Source organism: Falco punctatus, assembly GCF_963210335.1.
Source record: "Falco punctatus genome assembly, contig: scaffold_138, whole genome shotgun sequence".
NCBI lineage: Eukaryota > Metazoa > Chordata > Aves > Falconiformes > Falconidae > Falco > Falco punctatus.
Genome location: NW_027660057.1, coordinates 106,327 through 124,960, shown reverse-complemented (window position 1 = coordinate 124,960; position 18,634 = coordinate 106,327).

Below are 18,634 nucleotides of genomic sequence, written 5' to 3'. Positions count from 1 at the left end.
TCATTTTGTACTAATGTCATGTTTACATTGGTAGCAGGAACATGGCCAGTCCAAACCTGTTACACTGACAAAGCAGGTTGCAGTAACATAAAAAGTCTGGAATTTGTAAGTTCACCGTGCATCTAGGAGACCATAAGGCTGCTATGATGATATGCCAAAACTACACCTTGCCTTTTTTGCAGAAGAGGAAGATCAGGACTCATGTGCTGCTCCTGTCCTAGAAGAACCCTCTGAGAAAGAGGGACTACTTGAGAACCTTGGCACTGAGGCCAAGCCTTGCACATCTGGCCTCCCGGGAAACATAAATATGAGGTCCCGAAGAGCAGTCGGAAAGCTTTAACCAAAATACAATACAATGCAAGAAGTCTTGGCAGGGCAGGCAAGTGACAGGGAAGCCACCTGAGCCGTGCCAGCAGCAGCTGCTCAAGGTAGCCCCAGAGGCTGCTCTGGCAACCACGGCCCCAGCATGGTGGGAGACAGCCAGGAGGCCCGCTGTCCTGGTGGGGTGGTGTCCGTGCTGAAGTTGGAGTTACGGGATAGCACTTTTAAGCTGGCACTGTGGTGATTCCCCACTCTTGGAGAGAGTCTCACCACCAAGTGTCCTCAAGGGTAGCACAGACCTTATCTCAGATAAAACAGAATGTAAGAAAAGGATTCTGTAATACTTCTTATGGAGGATCAACATTTTAACAACTTCTTTCTCCTAGTTGTCATTTTTTTTACTGGCTTTTCATTTTCCTCATGTAAGTAGAACAGTAACAACCCCACCGAGTTCTGCTGGTCCGTAGGTGCTGGTGATGATTTGTACAGAGCTCTCTTGCTTTAGATGGCTTTTGCTTCAAGTAGTAGGAGCTGGTGATCTGGGTGGGTGCTTTCCTTCTGCAAGCCCCGTCTCCAATATCTCCCCGTGCAGACGCCTTCAAGGGCCACAGTCCTGGCAGTCTGTCAAGAACACTTCTTAAAATTGCTCCAGTGAGTTAAACAGATGGCATGGGCAGATGCGGTGATATTCCCCAAAAAGGGGAAACCTTGTGCCTGTAAGACAGCTGGTTTGGGAATCTGTGTGAAGGGCTAGGTTCTTTTTTAACATACCAGGCTATACTCATCCACATCTTTTTTTTTTTTTTTAAAAAAAAAAACCACCACTTTTTATTAATTAATAATAGTAATAAAAACTCTAGCAAGCAGCAACAAAACAATCCACTGCATTTTATTCTGAGCCTAATGCAGCTGGTCAGGGCTGGGGACTCTGCAATCCTGGCACACAGCACCCTGTGCATCACTCAGCAGAGTACAGAGCTGGCTGTTTGGAGGAGCCCAGCCTTGCGTGCCTGGCTTCTTCCCATAACACAGTAAGAATGATGCCAGTATCGCCTGGGCCTCCTTAGGCACCCAAGGATCTCAACTCAGCTCAGTTAATCACACCATTCACAGCAAAACTTTCTAGAAAGTGTCTCCCTTGGATCTGGGAGAAATAATCCCCAAATGACAGTGTGTAAAGGATTAATTTAACTTCCAGATTCCAGTTTCCTTGCATTAGCAAAAATAAAGCTTTTGTGTTATTTCTCTTAACAGTTAAAATTAGATGCAGGAAAAATAAAGAGAAACGTTAAGCTCTGGATTTTTGTTTTTTTTTCTCTGTTCACATTTTGGAAAGACAGAACTAATTTGCTCTCCTATCTGCCGTGTGTCCTGCGGCTGAACTAATCTTTTCTATGCCCTAGATTGTTTTTAGCCTTGCTTGCTTATTACTGAAAGATTTACTTTCTAGGACTCCTTTTAATTCCATTTGCTACTACACTGCCTTTTCTCTTAAATGTAGTTTTTTTGTAGTGTCCTTTAAAGATTCCTGGCCTTTTCTAACCTGAGACAAATTTATAGTAGCCTAATCATTAATATAATAACCTAATATAGTAGCCTAATCATATAGTTTTCCTAATCATTAATGATCTTCCCAGCAGGATATGTTCTTTGTCTTCTTCCTAACATGATTCAGGACACATTCCGATTTAAAGTGCCCTTACGCTCTCACCTATTGCAGAAAAGCTGAGCACAGCCCTTTGCTGACACCCAGCAGCTTGTGCTCCCTGCTGTGCCCCTCTGAATTTTTTTGGTTGATTGTCATTTCATGGAGAGCTCTATTGTCCCCCAGCCAGGGATACTGCAGCAATAGCAAACCAGGGCTTCTAGTTACTCCCCTGATGCCTGCCTTCCTGCCCCCTCTGCATCTCCACAGCTCTCACAGAGGAGGGGTTGCCAGTGGTGCCTTCTTCAGGCAGGGCACATCTGCAGCTTCCATTGAATACCCTCCTTTCCTTTGAAAGCCCTGCCTCTTTCTGGCGCGTGGGGTTTGCTCATTTCCGTGAGTGCTTTTGCAGGTGGTGGTGACATGGGAAGGAAAGGGACATACAGTGCTGGAGGTAAAGAGCCGCTCTGCTTCTGTTTACACCGTGTTTGTACAGCTGAGGTGGATACAAATCAGGGGCGGCTTTGCTGGAGAACTTTGCCAGGGATCTAACTGACTGCCTGTTTGGGAGTCCCAGAGCAGCACGTTCGGTAACAGGAGATCGCTGCACTGCCTGCCCTTGCCGTTGCTCTTGTGCATGCGGCAGTAAATACCTCCTCTGCACAGACACTCCTGGGATGGGAGTGCAAATACCAACTGAGATGGTGGCAGTTTGATGTCATTCGTGTACAGCTGCCCGGTGTTAGATGTACTGTGTAACACCAATGGTACCCTGGGGCTGGGTGCAGCGTGGTCCTCGCTGGCATGTGGGTCAGGCAGCTGTGTTGGACAGACACACGGGATCCCAGCCTGTGCCCCAGCGTGCCTGCTGCCCTGCGTGCCACCGTGTGGTTTGGTTTGGCTCTTCAGTGGCAGGGCATTGAAGAGCTCTTGCTGGACTCTACCTATTTTAATTGCTGTGCCTTGTAGTTGTTACTGATTTGCAGTTTGTAATGTGCAGCAGAAAGGCTTCATGTAACTGGGCTGTTTGTCCCAGACAACCTACTGTTTTCTGTTAGTGCATTGATTTTCAAAGATGTGTTAGAGGGTGCTGTCAAATCGGGTTCTGTGTTCTAAACCAGAATTTTCCAATCTCTCTAATGCTTTTGAAAGCATTCAGAAAGCACCCTGTTTTACTGTAGTCACCATTTAGTTTAATATCAGATAGCTGGTTTTTTCTTTGGTTACATGGTTGAAAGGATTTGGAGGCTCGGCTGTCTCCGCGGGGGTGAGGCAGCTCTTCCAGCAGAGCAGAGCATGAGAGCCAAACTCCTTACAAAGCGGTCACGTGTGCCAGTGCATCCCAATCTCCCTCGTATCTCCTTGCAGCGAAGGGCAAAATTGCCAAGTGAAGGCTGTGATCCTGGCTTGCCAGTGTTTCTCACTTGAGCTGCTCACCTCAAGCTGTTTGGCGTGCCAGCGTACTGAACTTCTGTCACTAGAGCCTCCTCTTGATTTTACTTTGTCAAGCCTTCAAAATCCCACCTGAGGTTCTTCTTACAGCCAGAAATGACCATGACACAGAATAAGTGAGTTGAACAAGCCTATAGGGTAAGTCAGGGGTGAAGCTGGAATGAATACCCAAGAGATCTGCTTCCCAGTGCCAAGTATACTATCTCCTGTAAAAAACTGCAGACCGAGAGGTCACACTGGAATGTTAGAAAGAGTCATTTAGGATGCGGGTATGAAACATACAGAAGACAGAAAAATCCCTGCAGACCATATGGAATTGGAACATATGGAATTGGCTTTATAGTTAAATAACCTGCCAAAGATGGTGGCAGTAAAAGGAAACCCCTTCACCTTCTGAAGGTGTTGGAGTTGAGCATAATCAGTCCTTTGGGGTGCTGCTCAGCTGAGAAGCAATTAGTGTCTGAATAAAGACCTAAGCAAGGGTGAGGTAAAGAACACGGCAATGCTGATGAGGTTTCAGCACACAGACATCATGGGCAAGGAGATCATGCTCTGGGAAAAGTCAGGTGATAGTCCCTATCCCATTGGTAGCCCGTTGAGTCAGCCCCTCCTTTCCCTGCTCTTTCATGCAGTACAGCAGCAGGCTGAGTCCCCATTGTTTTGCAAAGGGTTCTTCACCACTGGGTTGTCTCCCGCATCATTATGAAAAACAGTTTGGATAATTTTAGATTTCATGTTAAATGCCTGCCTTTCATTCTAAGAGCATGCTTTCTCCAGTACAGCTGGAAATTTTGGTTCTGGTGGGTCATCTAACACATATGTTTGACGGTTAAATACAGTGAAATACCCTTTATTCCAGTCAAGACATGCTCAGCTGCAGTAACTTTCTACCATTATTTAACATAAGAGTGAGAAATAAAAGCTGTTTAAAGTCAAGTCAATTTGCAACAAACAACTGTTTCCTTGTAAAAGTAAAATAGTTTGATCCTCTGCATTGCCAGATATCACAGATAATGTGTTGAATGTAGGGAAGAAGATCACTGTGATTACAAAACCCAGAAAAGCAAACTTATGAATTGCACTTGGAAACTGCTCTGGACCACTGACTTAACCAGATTAACCGTTTCTGACTGGTTTTTCTTTAATGGAACATGTCAAAGCACCATCATGAGGGATCTTGCTTTGCCTTTAGCCAAGTCTAGTAACAAACAATGTACTGAAGGAGTCCCAAACCTAGCAGGGGCACAGGAACACAGGCTGCCCACAGCCCTCTTCCAACGGCATCCCCTGCTCCCATGATGGGTGTGTGCCGTGTGCTGTGTGGTTCAGTTTGTTGGGCAGTTTGTGGCAGCAGGACCTCTCTCAGCCTCCAATGTGAGATTGGAAAAAGGTTTTGTGGCTTCACTATTATCTTTCGTACTTTCACACCAACCTGAAAACTCTGGTGTCTACACTCAAAAAAGTGCTGTTCCTATCTTTCATCAGCTTACTGGGTGTGGGCTAAAAATGCATGATTCCAGAGGACTCAGGAATTTGGGTATTGATGACTGTGTAGGATACTCTTTTTCAAGTAAAAGTGTGATACATTGCAACTTGGTTTACCTACCCACTGATAACAATTCCAATTTTTCTCTAGAAATAAATATTTTACAACTATGAATAATTCATAGGCACTTTTCATGGAAGTTAATCCAAGACCTTACAATAAAGATCATTGCAGCAAAGTGCCGTGCAAACAAAACCAAGGATGGCTCAGAACTCTGATTGTTTATCTGACCATCAGAGGGAGTCAGGTCATTAATATAATTTAGATTAATGAATTGTTGATATTTATGAACATATCATAAATGGTTTCTTTGCTTAAGGGCTTTTTGGCTTTTTGCTTTCTTATGTGCCTCTTTTATCGCCATTAAGTTAAAAGAACAAAACCGCTACCAGCGGTGACTACAGACTACCACTCAAGGCTTCAGCATGCCTGTTCCATAATAAATAGAAACGGCTCAGGTGCTGGAAGTGTCGGTATCACACTCAGTAGATCCCTTTACTGTTTCCAGCTCACTGGAGCTCTTAAGTAAGCGGCCTGTCAGTGTGCCACAAGATGTCTAATTGTGCATCCATGTCTCCATTCCTTGTCACTGGAACAGATGCAGAAGATCATAGCTGCACGTAGAGCTGCAATGTTATGGTTGGAAGCTAACCACAGAACCATTATGGAAGAACTGCTGGAGGAGAGAGCCTGCAAGATTCAAAGTAAGCCAAAGACAGCCCAATGGCTACAGAGCTGTTCCAGAGCAGGAATTCGTGCTCTAGATTGTGTGAGCTTGGATTGTCTTCTTCCAGAATAGATGATACAGAAAATCTGTGTTGGTCTAGTGCTTTCAGGGGGGGTGGACCACCAGGTTCACATCAGGTTCACGCTAGGGAAGGAGGAGAGGTACGTGCAGCATGTACAGCATCTGACTTGGAACTGAGACTACCTGAGAGATCTTTGGGCCAAAGATAAGGCTTTCTCCATGGAACACTAAACCTAGAGTCCAAACTCCACCTCATTTCACACACAGACTGTTCTCAAGAGCCTTATCCTTGGGTGCTCAGGAGGCTGGAGCTCACTGAACGTCTCTGAATTTAGGTGCTTAAATGCCTACTACACTGCTTCTAAAAACAAGACTCATTGTTTTCAGTAGCTAAATCTGGCCATGCTGATAGACCAAAGCTAGTGCAAATCTGCCCCTCAGCACTGCTGTCTTTATTTTGTGTTACATTTTCCCGTGGGATTTGACGCTGCAGACAGAGCTGTTTCCTCCCTACCAGTTCAGTATCTAAATACATGTCTTTGTACATGCTTTAGCTGTCATTTAACAGTTACCTGTACGGTCTCTCTCTTTTGCTTTACACATAAGTTTAAGGGTCTAATTTTTAAATAGCTTTATTAGGTTTTCCCACAACATTCCCTAAATCGAGCCATACTGCTTAGCTTTGCACTACGTTAATTAGAGACACGGTCTGGAGCATAATGTGAACTAAGAACAGTTTATTCCCCTCTCCTGTAGGCAGAGATGGTATCTAGCATACCATTTCTAAATCAACATACACAGTTTTGCAAATAATAAAAGGCTCCTCTTCCCTGCTTGAGGATATCCTTGCCTTTCCATTTGTGTGGGTGCTCTCTGATGATAAAACTTGGCTGTGGGTTAGCAAGGGTCTGGTGGCCGGTTTGTGCTCCCTGGTCCAGGCGTGGCTATGAAATGCCCTCCTGTGCATGGAGAAGACGCTGCAGCAGCTGCGGGCTAGTGCGCTGTAAGGAGAGCGCTAGAGCATGAGTGTTATTGCTGCTGTTATTGTGGCTAGTGAGCAATGGTCAGAAGGCAGAACCCCATGGGACTGAGGGTAAAGACACCAAAAATAGAGCGCCTGTATCCTAAAAAGCTAGGTGCTACTGCTGTGCTGAGTGACAGTTTGATGTCACTGGTTTGGAGATCAAACTTTATTCCACTTTGGTTATTAAACTTTTGGTTGTTACTAAGTCCAGGGTGAGTTGTCCTAGCAGTGAAACCTTTGATCGTGTGATATAAATGGAGGACTTTTCTGCCTTCAGACTCTGTCTGTCTCACTAACGGAATGAATCTCCCAGGTCATCTGCCACAGCTCCTGGAGAAGCACTGTCATCTACATTTTTGCATCCTGAGTTGCTGGCCCCCATCTCACTCTCCCCAAAGAACTTGCAACCCAAGCTTTTAAATATATCTAATTCAAAAATTTAAAAATCTTTGATTTGGGGATACTCACCCTGAGCTGGGTCAAAGTGACCCTTTTCAGATCAGAGCCCTGGGAGCCAGGAATTCTGTGCAGTTCTGAAAAATCAGAATCTGGTCACATAGATATAGAGATACCTGCAACCAGTGAAAGATGAGGAAATCCTGATCCTCAAAGGAATTCACCTAAGGTCGCAGGGCATATTTCTATCAGTTTCCAACTCAGCCTCCATGCCCTAGAACTGCATCGTGAATTGCGCTTGGCTCACAGTGTCTGCACTCTCGGACCGTGGTTTGCTGGGCTTCACCTAGCAGTGTCATGTCTGTGCATCTTCCCCAGAACTGAATGCTGCTCACCATCTGGAAAAGGCACAATTAGAAGAGAATTTTGAAAAACTGCCGCTGTCACTCCAGGTTAGCAGTTTCATTGTTTCCCACACCTGTAACGATGTGGTGGAGCAGCTGCCGGGGCAGCCCCAGCCCCCTCACCAGCTGCCAGCACACCAGGCTATTGCTTCTTACCAGCTGTAGTACCCCTTGTCCTCTGCCTGTCCAAACTGGGATCCAGCAGCAAAGGTGCCCCCTCGGTCTTTTGCCTTCCCCTTGTCTGGTTCAGCAAGATACTGTCTGAAAGAGAAGAGAGGGCAAACCGAAAGGGATGAAAAGGCAGCTGGATAAAGCAAGGAAATGTCCTTTTGACCCTGCTGGTTGCTGGCCCAGCCCAAGGAGCACAGTTGAGCTCTTCCCTGCGTGGTGGGGAGGGCTCTGGCACCTGCGGTGGCTGTGAGCATCACCTTGTCTGCACGGTACCTTCCGGCAGGGACCCCAAGGCTCAGGAATGGTGACCTCTCCCTGCCTGGCCCTGTGCCTGTGCTTTAAACTCTTCCCTGCTGTCTGAGTGTGGGGGAGCTGGTCCCACGTTGTAGAGACATCTCCGCTCCCGCTGGAGAGCAATGCAGTCACTGATGAGAGATGTCCCAGGGCTGGCCCTGCTGTGCAGTCAGGCTGTGGCCAGCCAGGGTCAGCCCGCCACATCGTGTGTCCCCCATTCCGCTATTTAACACCAAGCTCATCTTGGCTTTTTCAGTCCTGCTGATAACTCCATACTGCTTGCACTCTCTAGATGAAGAATTCCCAAGAAGTGGAGAGCAGAAGCATGCCCCTGGCGTTCACACTAAGTTTGAAAAATCGCGTGTGAACAAGTAAAGGTGCTGCAGCAAATAATGCAAGCTTTGTTTGATTTCGTAGGCAGACATTAATTACAGTTTTTAAAAGCCCTGACTAGCACATACTGTTGCACGCAGCAACTGTCACTGCCTTCCTCATGCTGCTGTGACAGCTCAAGGCATGTCAGTTTTGCAGTAAGCACTGATGTAATGTTACAGCCAAGAAATGACATACATGAAAGATAAGAATATCAGTTCCACAGCAACTGTGTGTTTACAGGTGTTGTATAGAGAGAGTTAACAGGAATGCCTTTGATCGTAACAGAAATAGGACTGCTTAAAATAACGCGTTGTTTCTGTGTGTAACTCTGAGATGAACCGACAGTCATTTGAAGTCCACACCGCTAACTCATTGTTGCTTGTCACCATGTTAGAAGCCTAGAAAGGTGAAGGAGGCAGGGATGGGATATCTGCCACCTCATTCAGACTCTAGGGACCACACAAATAATCTCTTTCATGCCTCTGTTACAAACGCCAGCTTCTTAAGGAAGAGCATGGTTGTATCTCATCCAGCCGAAGGTGCTGGGGTGATTCAGCATCAAAGACATTTCATGAACTAGTGCCAGCCAGCGTGTCGTGGTTTAACCCCAGCCAGCAACTAAGCCCCACACAGCCGTTTGCTCAGTACCCCCCAGTGGGATGGGAGAGAGAGCCAGAAGAGTAAAAGTGAGAAAACTGGTGGGCTGAGATAAAGACAGTTTAATACGTAAAGTAGAAGCTGCACACGCAAGCAAAGCAAAACAAGGAATCCATTCGCTACTTCCCATCGGCAGGCAGGCGCTCAGCCATCTCCACGAAAGCAGGGCTCCGTCATGCATAATGGTTACTAATGGTTACTCGGGAGGACAAATGCCATAATGCCAAACGTCTCCCCCTTCTTCTTCCCCCAGCTTATATACTCAGCATGACGTTCAATGGTATGGAATATTCCTTTGGCCAGTTCAGGTCACCTGTCCTGGCTGTGTGCCCTCCCAATTTCTTGTGCCCCTCCAGCCTTCTTGCTGACAGGGCCTGAAAAACTGACAGGTCCTTGACTTGGTATAAACATTACCTAGGAACACCTGAAACCATCAGCATGTTGTCAACAGGGTTCTCACACCACATCCAGAACACAAGCCTGCACCAGCCACTAAGAAAATTAACTCTGTCCCAGCTGAAACCAGGACACAGTGCCGGCCAGCTGCAGGCATTACAGGGATTTGAGATTCCCTGAGGCACTGGATTATCAAAACACTGGGTGTTCCAGTGGCCTTCTGTAACAACACACCACCTTGCAGGGATTTCTAAGCCTTGTTCAGCTCCCCTGGTGGTTTCTCAGCGCAGATTGACTTGTATGAGTGTAAGAGGGGCGATAGCATGGCTGGTGTGTTCATTGGTGTGTCTCCCCTCCAGGACCAGACAGACACCCTCACCCTTCAGAACCAACCTCCTAAGGCCAAAGCAGAGCGATCTGAAGAGGCTCTGAAGGCAAAAAAAAAGGAACAACTGCAGGTAAATGGCAACTGTAACTCTACAGTCACCAAGATCCATCACTAAGTATGACTCACATCACACGATTCAGTGGATAGCAATAGGATCCCGCCCCAGATCTTGAACTTTGAGGGGGAGTCAGAAATCTTAGTCTAGGGCCATCATTTTCTGATTTTATTTCTTTTTCTTTATTCTTTCATCCAACATTTGTAGCTCTGTTTCCAAAACATTTTGTTAACTCCATCTAGTATGACCTTACTGCTGTCTATTCTTCTTTCCTTTCTTCCTCTCTTTTTTCTTAATTTTTTTTCACATTTAGATTTCTTTTTTTTTTTTTTTGTACCTTCTGAACCAAGTTCTTTGGTATCCCTGTGTTCTTTCATTTTTTCCTGAACTTGCAGGGAACAGCCCTGTCGTATGAAGTATATATTCAATTGTTGTCTGCTGGGGATGTGCTGTTTTTTACAGTGTGTAAGTAAACACACGCTGCAGTTATCTATCTGAAATGAAACAGCCCTGAAATGACCCTCCAAAAGTTTTCTTTTAACTCAGGGCATTTCATCTGGTTCACAGCACAACCCCATGGGCAGTTGTATCAACATGATCAAGGGGACAGAATGAGAACAGTGGGGTAAGCAAGGGGCTCAGTGAGTTTTTAGGTGAGAAAACTCCTTACGAAAGGAGTGCAAATCTCTGAAACAGGCCTCGCCATGGGAAACAAATAGCAACAGTCCCTTTCACCCTCTGCCACAGCATTTAATTTACGTGAAAGGACAAATTCTGCTGTGCCACGGTGATGTTAATGGCAAGTACCACCAGGCAGTTCACTGGAGTGAGTTACACCGGCAGAGTCCAAAGAGTTTAACTCAGCAACACTATTTCATCAGTCTAATTCAGAGAGCGTCCTTGGCCCGTGAGTTGAACCCGAATATCCCCTACATCTGAAGTTCTTGAGCAGAGGAGGAACTTCTTCCCAGCAGATCTGATCTCTGTTAACAGGCGCTGTGGTGCAGGGGTGCAGGCAAGGCACAACACTCATTTTCACCTCCGGCCCCCTCGTCTGCTTTCCTTAGCTTTACGTTGGTACTTGTCCCAAGCCAAAATACCTGCACAAGCATAAAGCACCTCATGCTCTTCCCACGCAACGAGCAGGAATGAAGTTGCTGGACAACCTGGCATCCCATCTTTCTAGCCATGAGGCTGTCCAGTCAGAGGGGTGGTCTAGGAGAGAATATCAGGGTTCAGATGGGCTGTGGAGGCCCACGTCAAGGTGGTGTTCACATCACTGGGACTCCTAAACCACTGGGTGCATTGAGGAAAATGTACCTTACGGCTGAAGATGCATTTATGGCTTACAGATACCCTAATTGCTGGTATATTTGCTCGATTGTACGAGCTCCATATCTGCACGTAGAAAATGATTTGAAGAACTTAAAACGTGTTCTGGAAATGAAGAACCAGCAGATTGGCTGGCAGGAAAAGATGATCATGGAGCTAGAAACAAATGTGAGTTGTCATTTTCCCTCCAGAGGAGGCATCACAGAAGTAATAAAGTAAAAGTTTGGTTACAGCAGATGAACTTAAAAGAGGTGAGAAAACACAAGAGGCTGGGGCGAGACACAAAGAAGTTCATAAATGCCCACATAGCGTGGTGTTCCACTGTCAGCCTACAGAGTTGCTTCTAATATACCACGTCTCAGATTTTCACTCAGAAATTGGGATCTTTTCCCATCCCTTCACCCACCCATGACACCCTTGCTTTCTCCCACACATCCATCGATCCGTGTTACTTCTCCATGCAATACCTGCTCAGCCTATGATGTTAGACAGTGACGCAAGTGGTGTAGGAAGAATGGAGGAAGGGGAACTTTGTGGTAGTCCAGGGCTTCATCTTGTACACCAGCCTGCACCGTACGTCCCTGCGGGAGTCAGGTAGCCATTCAGGGCTGGAGAGGGCAACTGGAGGAAGGCTGAGCCATGTGTGTCTTGCTGCTGCTTGTGCAGGCATTTAGGGCGCTCCCAGCTGCAAGTATGAATTAGCAATGTTCAGCAAGCAGTCCCTAGCAAGGCTTGTGCTAGGAAAGATCTCTCTAACCCTAAAGTAATGCTTTGCTGCAGCCTATGCTGTTTTCTCATTCTTTGTGTGTGGGGGTCCATATCAAAGAACTCCCCAGTTCACCACCAATTACACTTTTTGTTGGAAAGGGGATTCATTTTGTAAGGCATAACCTACAGTGACAGCACATGCATAGTGTGGGGGCAGGATGAGGCAACACCACAGCTGGTTCAGCACAGCATTCAGCAAGATTTGTTTCCGTTTATGGGGAAATTTGAGAACTCTGGTGATTATTTTGCTGAACAGATGCTTGAGTAGAGAAAAGTGCCTGTTTACAACTGCGGCTTGTTAACTGTGCTCCTTCCAGCATGCCGCTCCTGGAGCTACACCAGCTTCTGGAAACGCACATCGTAGTGTTAGACTGGAAAAAACCCCACCCAAACAACAGCTTAAATAGTTCCTGGTCATTTAGCTGCTTTTGCTAATCAGCCAGATACGAGCACACAGTCCTGCTCCTGCCCTTTATGGCAGTCAAACACTGAATTTACTGTGGTCCAAAGGCACAACAGCATTCTGTTGAAAGATCTACCGCCATAAGTGCCAGAACATCTACAGGGCATCTCCACATGCTCTGAAAGATGGAGTGCCTCATGAGGGAGGAGGAGGGCATTTCAAACACAGGGTCAGGCTTGGCTCCTCTGCTGAAAGGGCGGCTGGAAATGCAGGTGGCAGGAGAGGAGTGGTATAGGGTGAGGGTTGCAGCAGAGAGGGAAGGAGATGCAGAGGTCTTCTCCCACGCTTCATGCTGTGATAGCTACTACTTGCTAAAACTATTAGGGAAGCAGGTGCCCATGACAGTGATTCCTCTCTCAGAGCATTTCAAAACAGGGCCAGAGTCCTTGTCCTGCTCCAGCATAGCATACGGGGTTAGGCCAGAATGTCTGAGAATCGGGAGTATCCCTTATGGTTACATGCATGGACTGGAAGCCACTGCATAAACCTGATGCCTCTGCTGTAAGATGTGAGTTATTGCTAACTCCAATGCACAATATTTTGGTTCTTTATAGAAGATCGGGAAATTCAATAACCAAGCTCACACAGAGATAAGGGTACCCTGTGGTATCTTGTTTTCTTCCAAGTGTTGAATTCAGCAAAATTCAAACTGCTGGAAAACTAAGAACTAAGGTGATTAAGTATGCCAAATTCAAAACTGGGAAAAACAGGGCATCTGAGGCTGTGGTACCTGCCTATAAACATCTTACTGATGCTTTAATACGCTGCTATCGACATCCTCAAACTCTGTCCTTGACCTGCCCTGAGTAAAAGCTACCTACAGTTGGGATAGGATTCACTTCACTTAATTGTAGCTTATAGTTAAATGTCTAGTTTAAGCCTGTCATTTAAGCCAACACTGTCAGCAGTGGGGAGGAGTGTCTCCAAAGCGCAGACCACCTCATGTGAGTGCAGCACCAGGCTAAGGCTGCTGCTGGGTGTAATCCGCCCTGTTGGGTAACGCTTTGCTCCCCGTAACTGGGGAATCACAGTCCTAGAGGATTTGTGTCCGGTGAGGTTAGTTGAGCTGGATGATGCACATCATACCGCCTTGCACTCCTCCTTCGTTGCTAGACTGACCACTCACACCACAGTGCCCTTTCCATACTGGGCATCCCCATGGTCCCCAAGTGCCACTAGCTCCCTGTCCAAGAACAACGGCTGGTCCTGCTGGCTCCTGGGGGATAAAAGTTGTGGGGGCACCACCGAGGAAGATGTTTTATTTGCGCTGGACAAGACCAAGACCCTCCTGCTCCTCCATTAGAAGTAAGGGATAGTTCAGCTCTGCCCCTACTCAAGGCTCTGCTGATGACCCCACTTCACCAGCATGATGTGGTGTGAGTCAGACCTCTAAGCGTCAGCTGCAGTCAAGATGACCGTCTCCATATATTCTCAAATTTTAGAAGTTGGTCTAGGGACAAATGAGATAAAGAAAAAATTGTCTTGGATCAAGTGTTGGGCTTCCTTCAGACTTAACCAACCTTCCTTTGTTGCAGGCCAAAAAAATTAGAAAACTGGTAGAAGAAATCACCATGCTGCAACAGCGGAATGAAGAACTCAGAGCCAGGATTGAGCTAAATACTGTCATCTTAAGGTTTGTGCTGATATTTGCAACCTATGTGAGCTTGAAAGGAGACTGCAGATCTTAATTGCCCGAGGCTGACACTTATTGCAGAAGGGGAAAAGCTTATTTCCTCCTGAAAGTGTATTGGTGTCCTGATCTGCTTGTTTTGTTAAAAAATCCTTTTAATATCGGGATTTGCCTACTTTATCATAAGGAAGGCCGCATGTCTGTCTGTGTATGTCCATGATTTTGAGATGCTGCTGAGGGCCAAGTTGCCAGTGGCTTCTGATCTCAGTGTCAGTGCCCTGAGACCCGTTAGTCAGTGGGTAACAAGGATGGGAAATGGGGCAAGTTCAGGAGAGACATCCTAACGATGCCCCTGTCACCCAGGCGGGGTTATTCTTTGGTGGGGTTTTTTTCATCTGCACTGTCTGTTAGCGCCCTTGTCACAACTTGAGAAAGGTGACAAGGTTCCTTGTGTTAGGCGGTATAGAAATAGAGAAGGGTAGGATGGTCCCTGCCCTGGAGAGTTTATAATCTGCTGTCAGGCAAAGGACCACAGCTGGAGCCAGGCAGCAGGGGTACCAGGGGAGATGCTAGAGCTGAACTTGTCCCAGCACACCCGCTGCCTAGCTGATGTTGCCAGAGATTATGCCATTGGCCTAAAATGCAATTTAATGTTTAGCTGTCTTTTTAAAGCTTCAGCATCTCATCTCTGATTTAATTTTAGTTTTTGTCTTTCTGGTGTCTCCGGGATTAATGGCTTATTGTCTCCTGCGTGTAGATATTTTCAAAAGGCAGCATTGTTTGTACTAAGATGTAGATTGGGGTGAGGATTATGTTTCCTGTCACCTGAGTGTAAATGCCTGTAACACACTTGTCACTGTCTGAGGTGGGTGTCTACAGCCTTTCTGTGCTTGGGGAGGGAAAACCAGGAATTTGTAAGGCCTGGTTCACCAGACCAGTTTGAGACACCTGCTTTTGGGCTGGATGAATTGCGCCCTGGAAGGGGCAGTCTCTCTCTCCACACTTGTGACAGCAGCCAGGGTGCCTGATTCAGTGCCTGGCATCTCTGCGTCGCAGCTACCTGTTCCTGGCTGCGTCCTGCCAGCGTCCAGCTGCGGCACTTTGCTTCTTGCTTGTAACTATGCAAGCACTGGTTTTAAAGAACATCTTTTGGGAGAAATTCTGAATTTGGTGTCAGCCTAGAAAGTCAGCTTGGAGGACAGTTATTTTCAACTGTTACAGTTTGGGGACAGCTCTAGGGACAGTGTCAGGCAGGGTTTTAAAGTCAGAGTCGTTACAACATGCAGTTTCCTGGCAGCAGTAGCCACCGCGACTGCTTATTTCTGTTGTACTGGCACTGCCTGGGAAGAGGCATGAACAAGCTTAGGGAGCTGTCCTTGCTGGGGAACGGTGCAGGTTAGGGCTTTTCCTGCTGATTCGGATTTGCAATTTGGGTGCCCAGGTGGCTGTGGCAGACCAGCAGCAGCAGGAGGAGGGAGGGCAGCAGCAGGGCTGGGAGCCAGAGCAAAGGGAGCCTTTGCAGCACGGTCAGGAGGGGGGTCCCAGAGGCAGCGGCGGGCTGAGGGATGCACCACAGAGGTATCTGCAATCACAGCCAAGGGCAGGTGCAGAGGAAGGGAGATGAGCCTCGCAGGTGGGTCATGCACCAGCTTGGACACAGGAGCTCCACAGAGCCTCTGCTTGGACTTCCCCAAGCACTGGAATAAATCATCTGATTTCCCAGCATCTGAGATTCTCCCTCCAAATCTGTCATCGTGTTTTTGGTCCTTTGGCCTAAGGATGTTTGAGGAATGGTAGTTTCCAGCACCCTAGAAATGAAGAGGACCAGGAGGGTGTCTGGTCTCTGTCAGCATAGCCCAGGCACCTGCTGACCTGAGCCGTTTAGGCTTTAACGTGAGTTGAGGGCATGGCTCAAGCACCTTCCCCTGCTTCTTATCACGTCGGTGTGCCCTTGCAGACCTGCGTGCCCCTGCGACAAGCCTGTTCCTAATACCCAGATGAGCTTTACCAGCCACTCACACACTAACAGCTACACAAAGGCAGGGAAGGCATGTGTGCTTTTTTGTCTTTTGTTCTCCCGTCAGTGAATGCTGGCTGGAAAAGGATCTAGCAGGGCTTTGTGTATAACTTTTATGGCCTGTCTTGTTAGACACTGCAGAAGAAGAAGTAACTGCCTGTGTGACAAGGCTTTTTCTATGGAGTTATTTCTTTAGGGTGAGCTCCCATGTGGAATTTCTCGTGCCTCTTAGACCATGAGTTCGTGCCACAGCTGGTTCCCCAATGGGACTGTGAATAGGATATTCATCCTCTACCAGGTAAGCAGCTTTCTGAAAACTTCTGCCAGCTTGTGTCTTTCAGTCCTTCTACTCTGCTAGCCACTGCTTCATGGCTGAAAACTTTCAGGGAGTGTAGAACAGGCATACCCTTGATCACCTGAGCTCCATTTCCATAGGAACTGAGGCTAAAAAAGCAGACGTTCTTATAAAATGATTTTTAAACAAAATCAGAAATGCCAGCCCCACCATTTCAGAGACTTTTGATGACACAAAGAGAGTGGACCAGCAGTCTGTGACATCTTCCTTGGGTGTCAGCCTATAGCCAGAAAAGGAATTGTCCAGAATTTCATGTGTGCATCCAAAATCCATACCCAGCTGCTGCTGAACCCTGGAAATACTTAGTGGGGGAGGATAGGCGCCTCCCTCTTTATTTCTGTAAAATCCTACCTTTCCTCTAAAACAGGTTAGGTACATGCCCAGAGCTGCCCCAGGCTGATCACATCAGGACCTGGCTCCTGCCCAAGTGTAATGGGGCTGCAGAAGCCAGATGTTCCTGCGTGCATCCTCCAGCAGGTGGTGGTGCCAGCACATGCCCAAAACACATCTCGATCCGTCCCCACAGTCCGCCTGCACCACCCCATTTCTTTTTAAAGCAGTCACTTGGTTAGATAAGACAGACTCACGGAGGTTGTGGTGCCCATAGGAGATTTCCATGCCCTTCTTCCCAAAACACCATCAGGTTTTAGGGCATTCTGGGGAAAACATCTCCCTGGTCCTCACTGGTGACGTTTCTCTGGTGCTGCAGTCAGGAATAGAGGGTTTGTTAGGACCAAGGAAGGAGGAGCTGCAGAAGGACCCATAGCCTCAATGACAGAGGAGAGGGAAGGCCTCGAAGCTGAGCTGCATCCCACATCAGGACATCAGCTAAAAATGCACAGAGAGCGCATACTCCTTTCCCTTTCTGTGCAGGAGCAGCTAGTTGGAAAAGTCAGGGATGCAGCTGCTCTCTCTCACCTCTTTGCTCTTGCTCTGCCACTCCACAAATGCTCTTCGGCTCACGGCACAGCTTTGGTGGCAGGGTTGAGAAAGAAGGGTGAGAGTCACAGCTGTCCACAGAGTTGGGACTTTGGCTTTTCATCCTCAGTCAGACAGAAGAGGGCCTCAAACTCAGGACTGTCCCCCTCTGGGGACTGCTCTAGCTGCTGTGCTGCTTTGGAGAAAAAAATGAGGCAGCATTGCAAGCACCTCTGGGTTGTGAAATGCCACAGGGCAAAGGTGGCTGGAGCCAGGCATTGAAGCTGGGGAGAAAGCAGGATTTAAGGAGCCCACCTGCACTTTGTGCTGCTTAGTGGTCACCTGAAGAGGTGCCATTGCTGTGGCAGACCACGTTGGTTGGATCTCTGAAGCCCCTTGTCTTCTTGGTGCAGAAACAGAAGCCCTGGCCAAGGAGCAGCACGTGCAGGGGGCACAAGTGCCCACTGACCCAGGCCCTTGCTGGGTCAAAAGCCCATCTAAGCTTTGGCAGCTGGGCTGCCTCGGAGGGGTGTAGAGCAAAGACACAGGCACAGCCAGAGGCGCAGTCAGGCATGGGGGGCAGCTGTGACTTGTGGAGATCCCTCTTTAGCCCAGCAGTGAAGAGAACCGGGGACATCTGTGCCCCAGCTGGGGCAAACTCAGTTGCAGCCCTGAGGGCAGGTGGATGGGATGGGACTGAGGTGCTCGGGGTCCTGCCTGGCCATGCCTCTTGTGTAGTGCTGGCTGCGTTAATGCCACCATGTTGTCCTTCTCTCTCCAGGCCATTGTCAGAGGAGAATGCGAATCTTCAAGAATACATTGAGAAAGAAATGGAGGAGATGTAGCAGCTGAGCAGGACTAACCAAGAGCTCCTCTGGAAGCTGCAGGAGGGAGATGCCATGAGCCCTGTGAAGATCTCATCCACATCGTCCGCTTCTTTTTATTGCTGCTCATCAGGGAATGCCTCTCCAGCAAAAGTCAGAACCTTGCGGCAATGATTCAGCACCTGGGCGCCGAAGGTTCGCTGCCCTTTGTGCCAGTGTGCTAAATGTTTCCATCCAAGGAAGCATTACCATCAACGGGCACCCAGGGCTCACGGCTGCAAGCATGCACAGTAGCTGCACAGCTTTACACTAGGCAGGGTCCTCTTACTGTCCCCGTATAGGAACTCTGGGTTCTGACATGTTCATGAGGGTAGCAAAAAAGATAGCAAAAAGCTAGGACAGCAGATAGCAAAACCTTTAGTTTGTTGTGTTAACATTGTAACTATGGTTAGAGC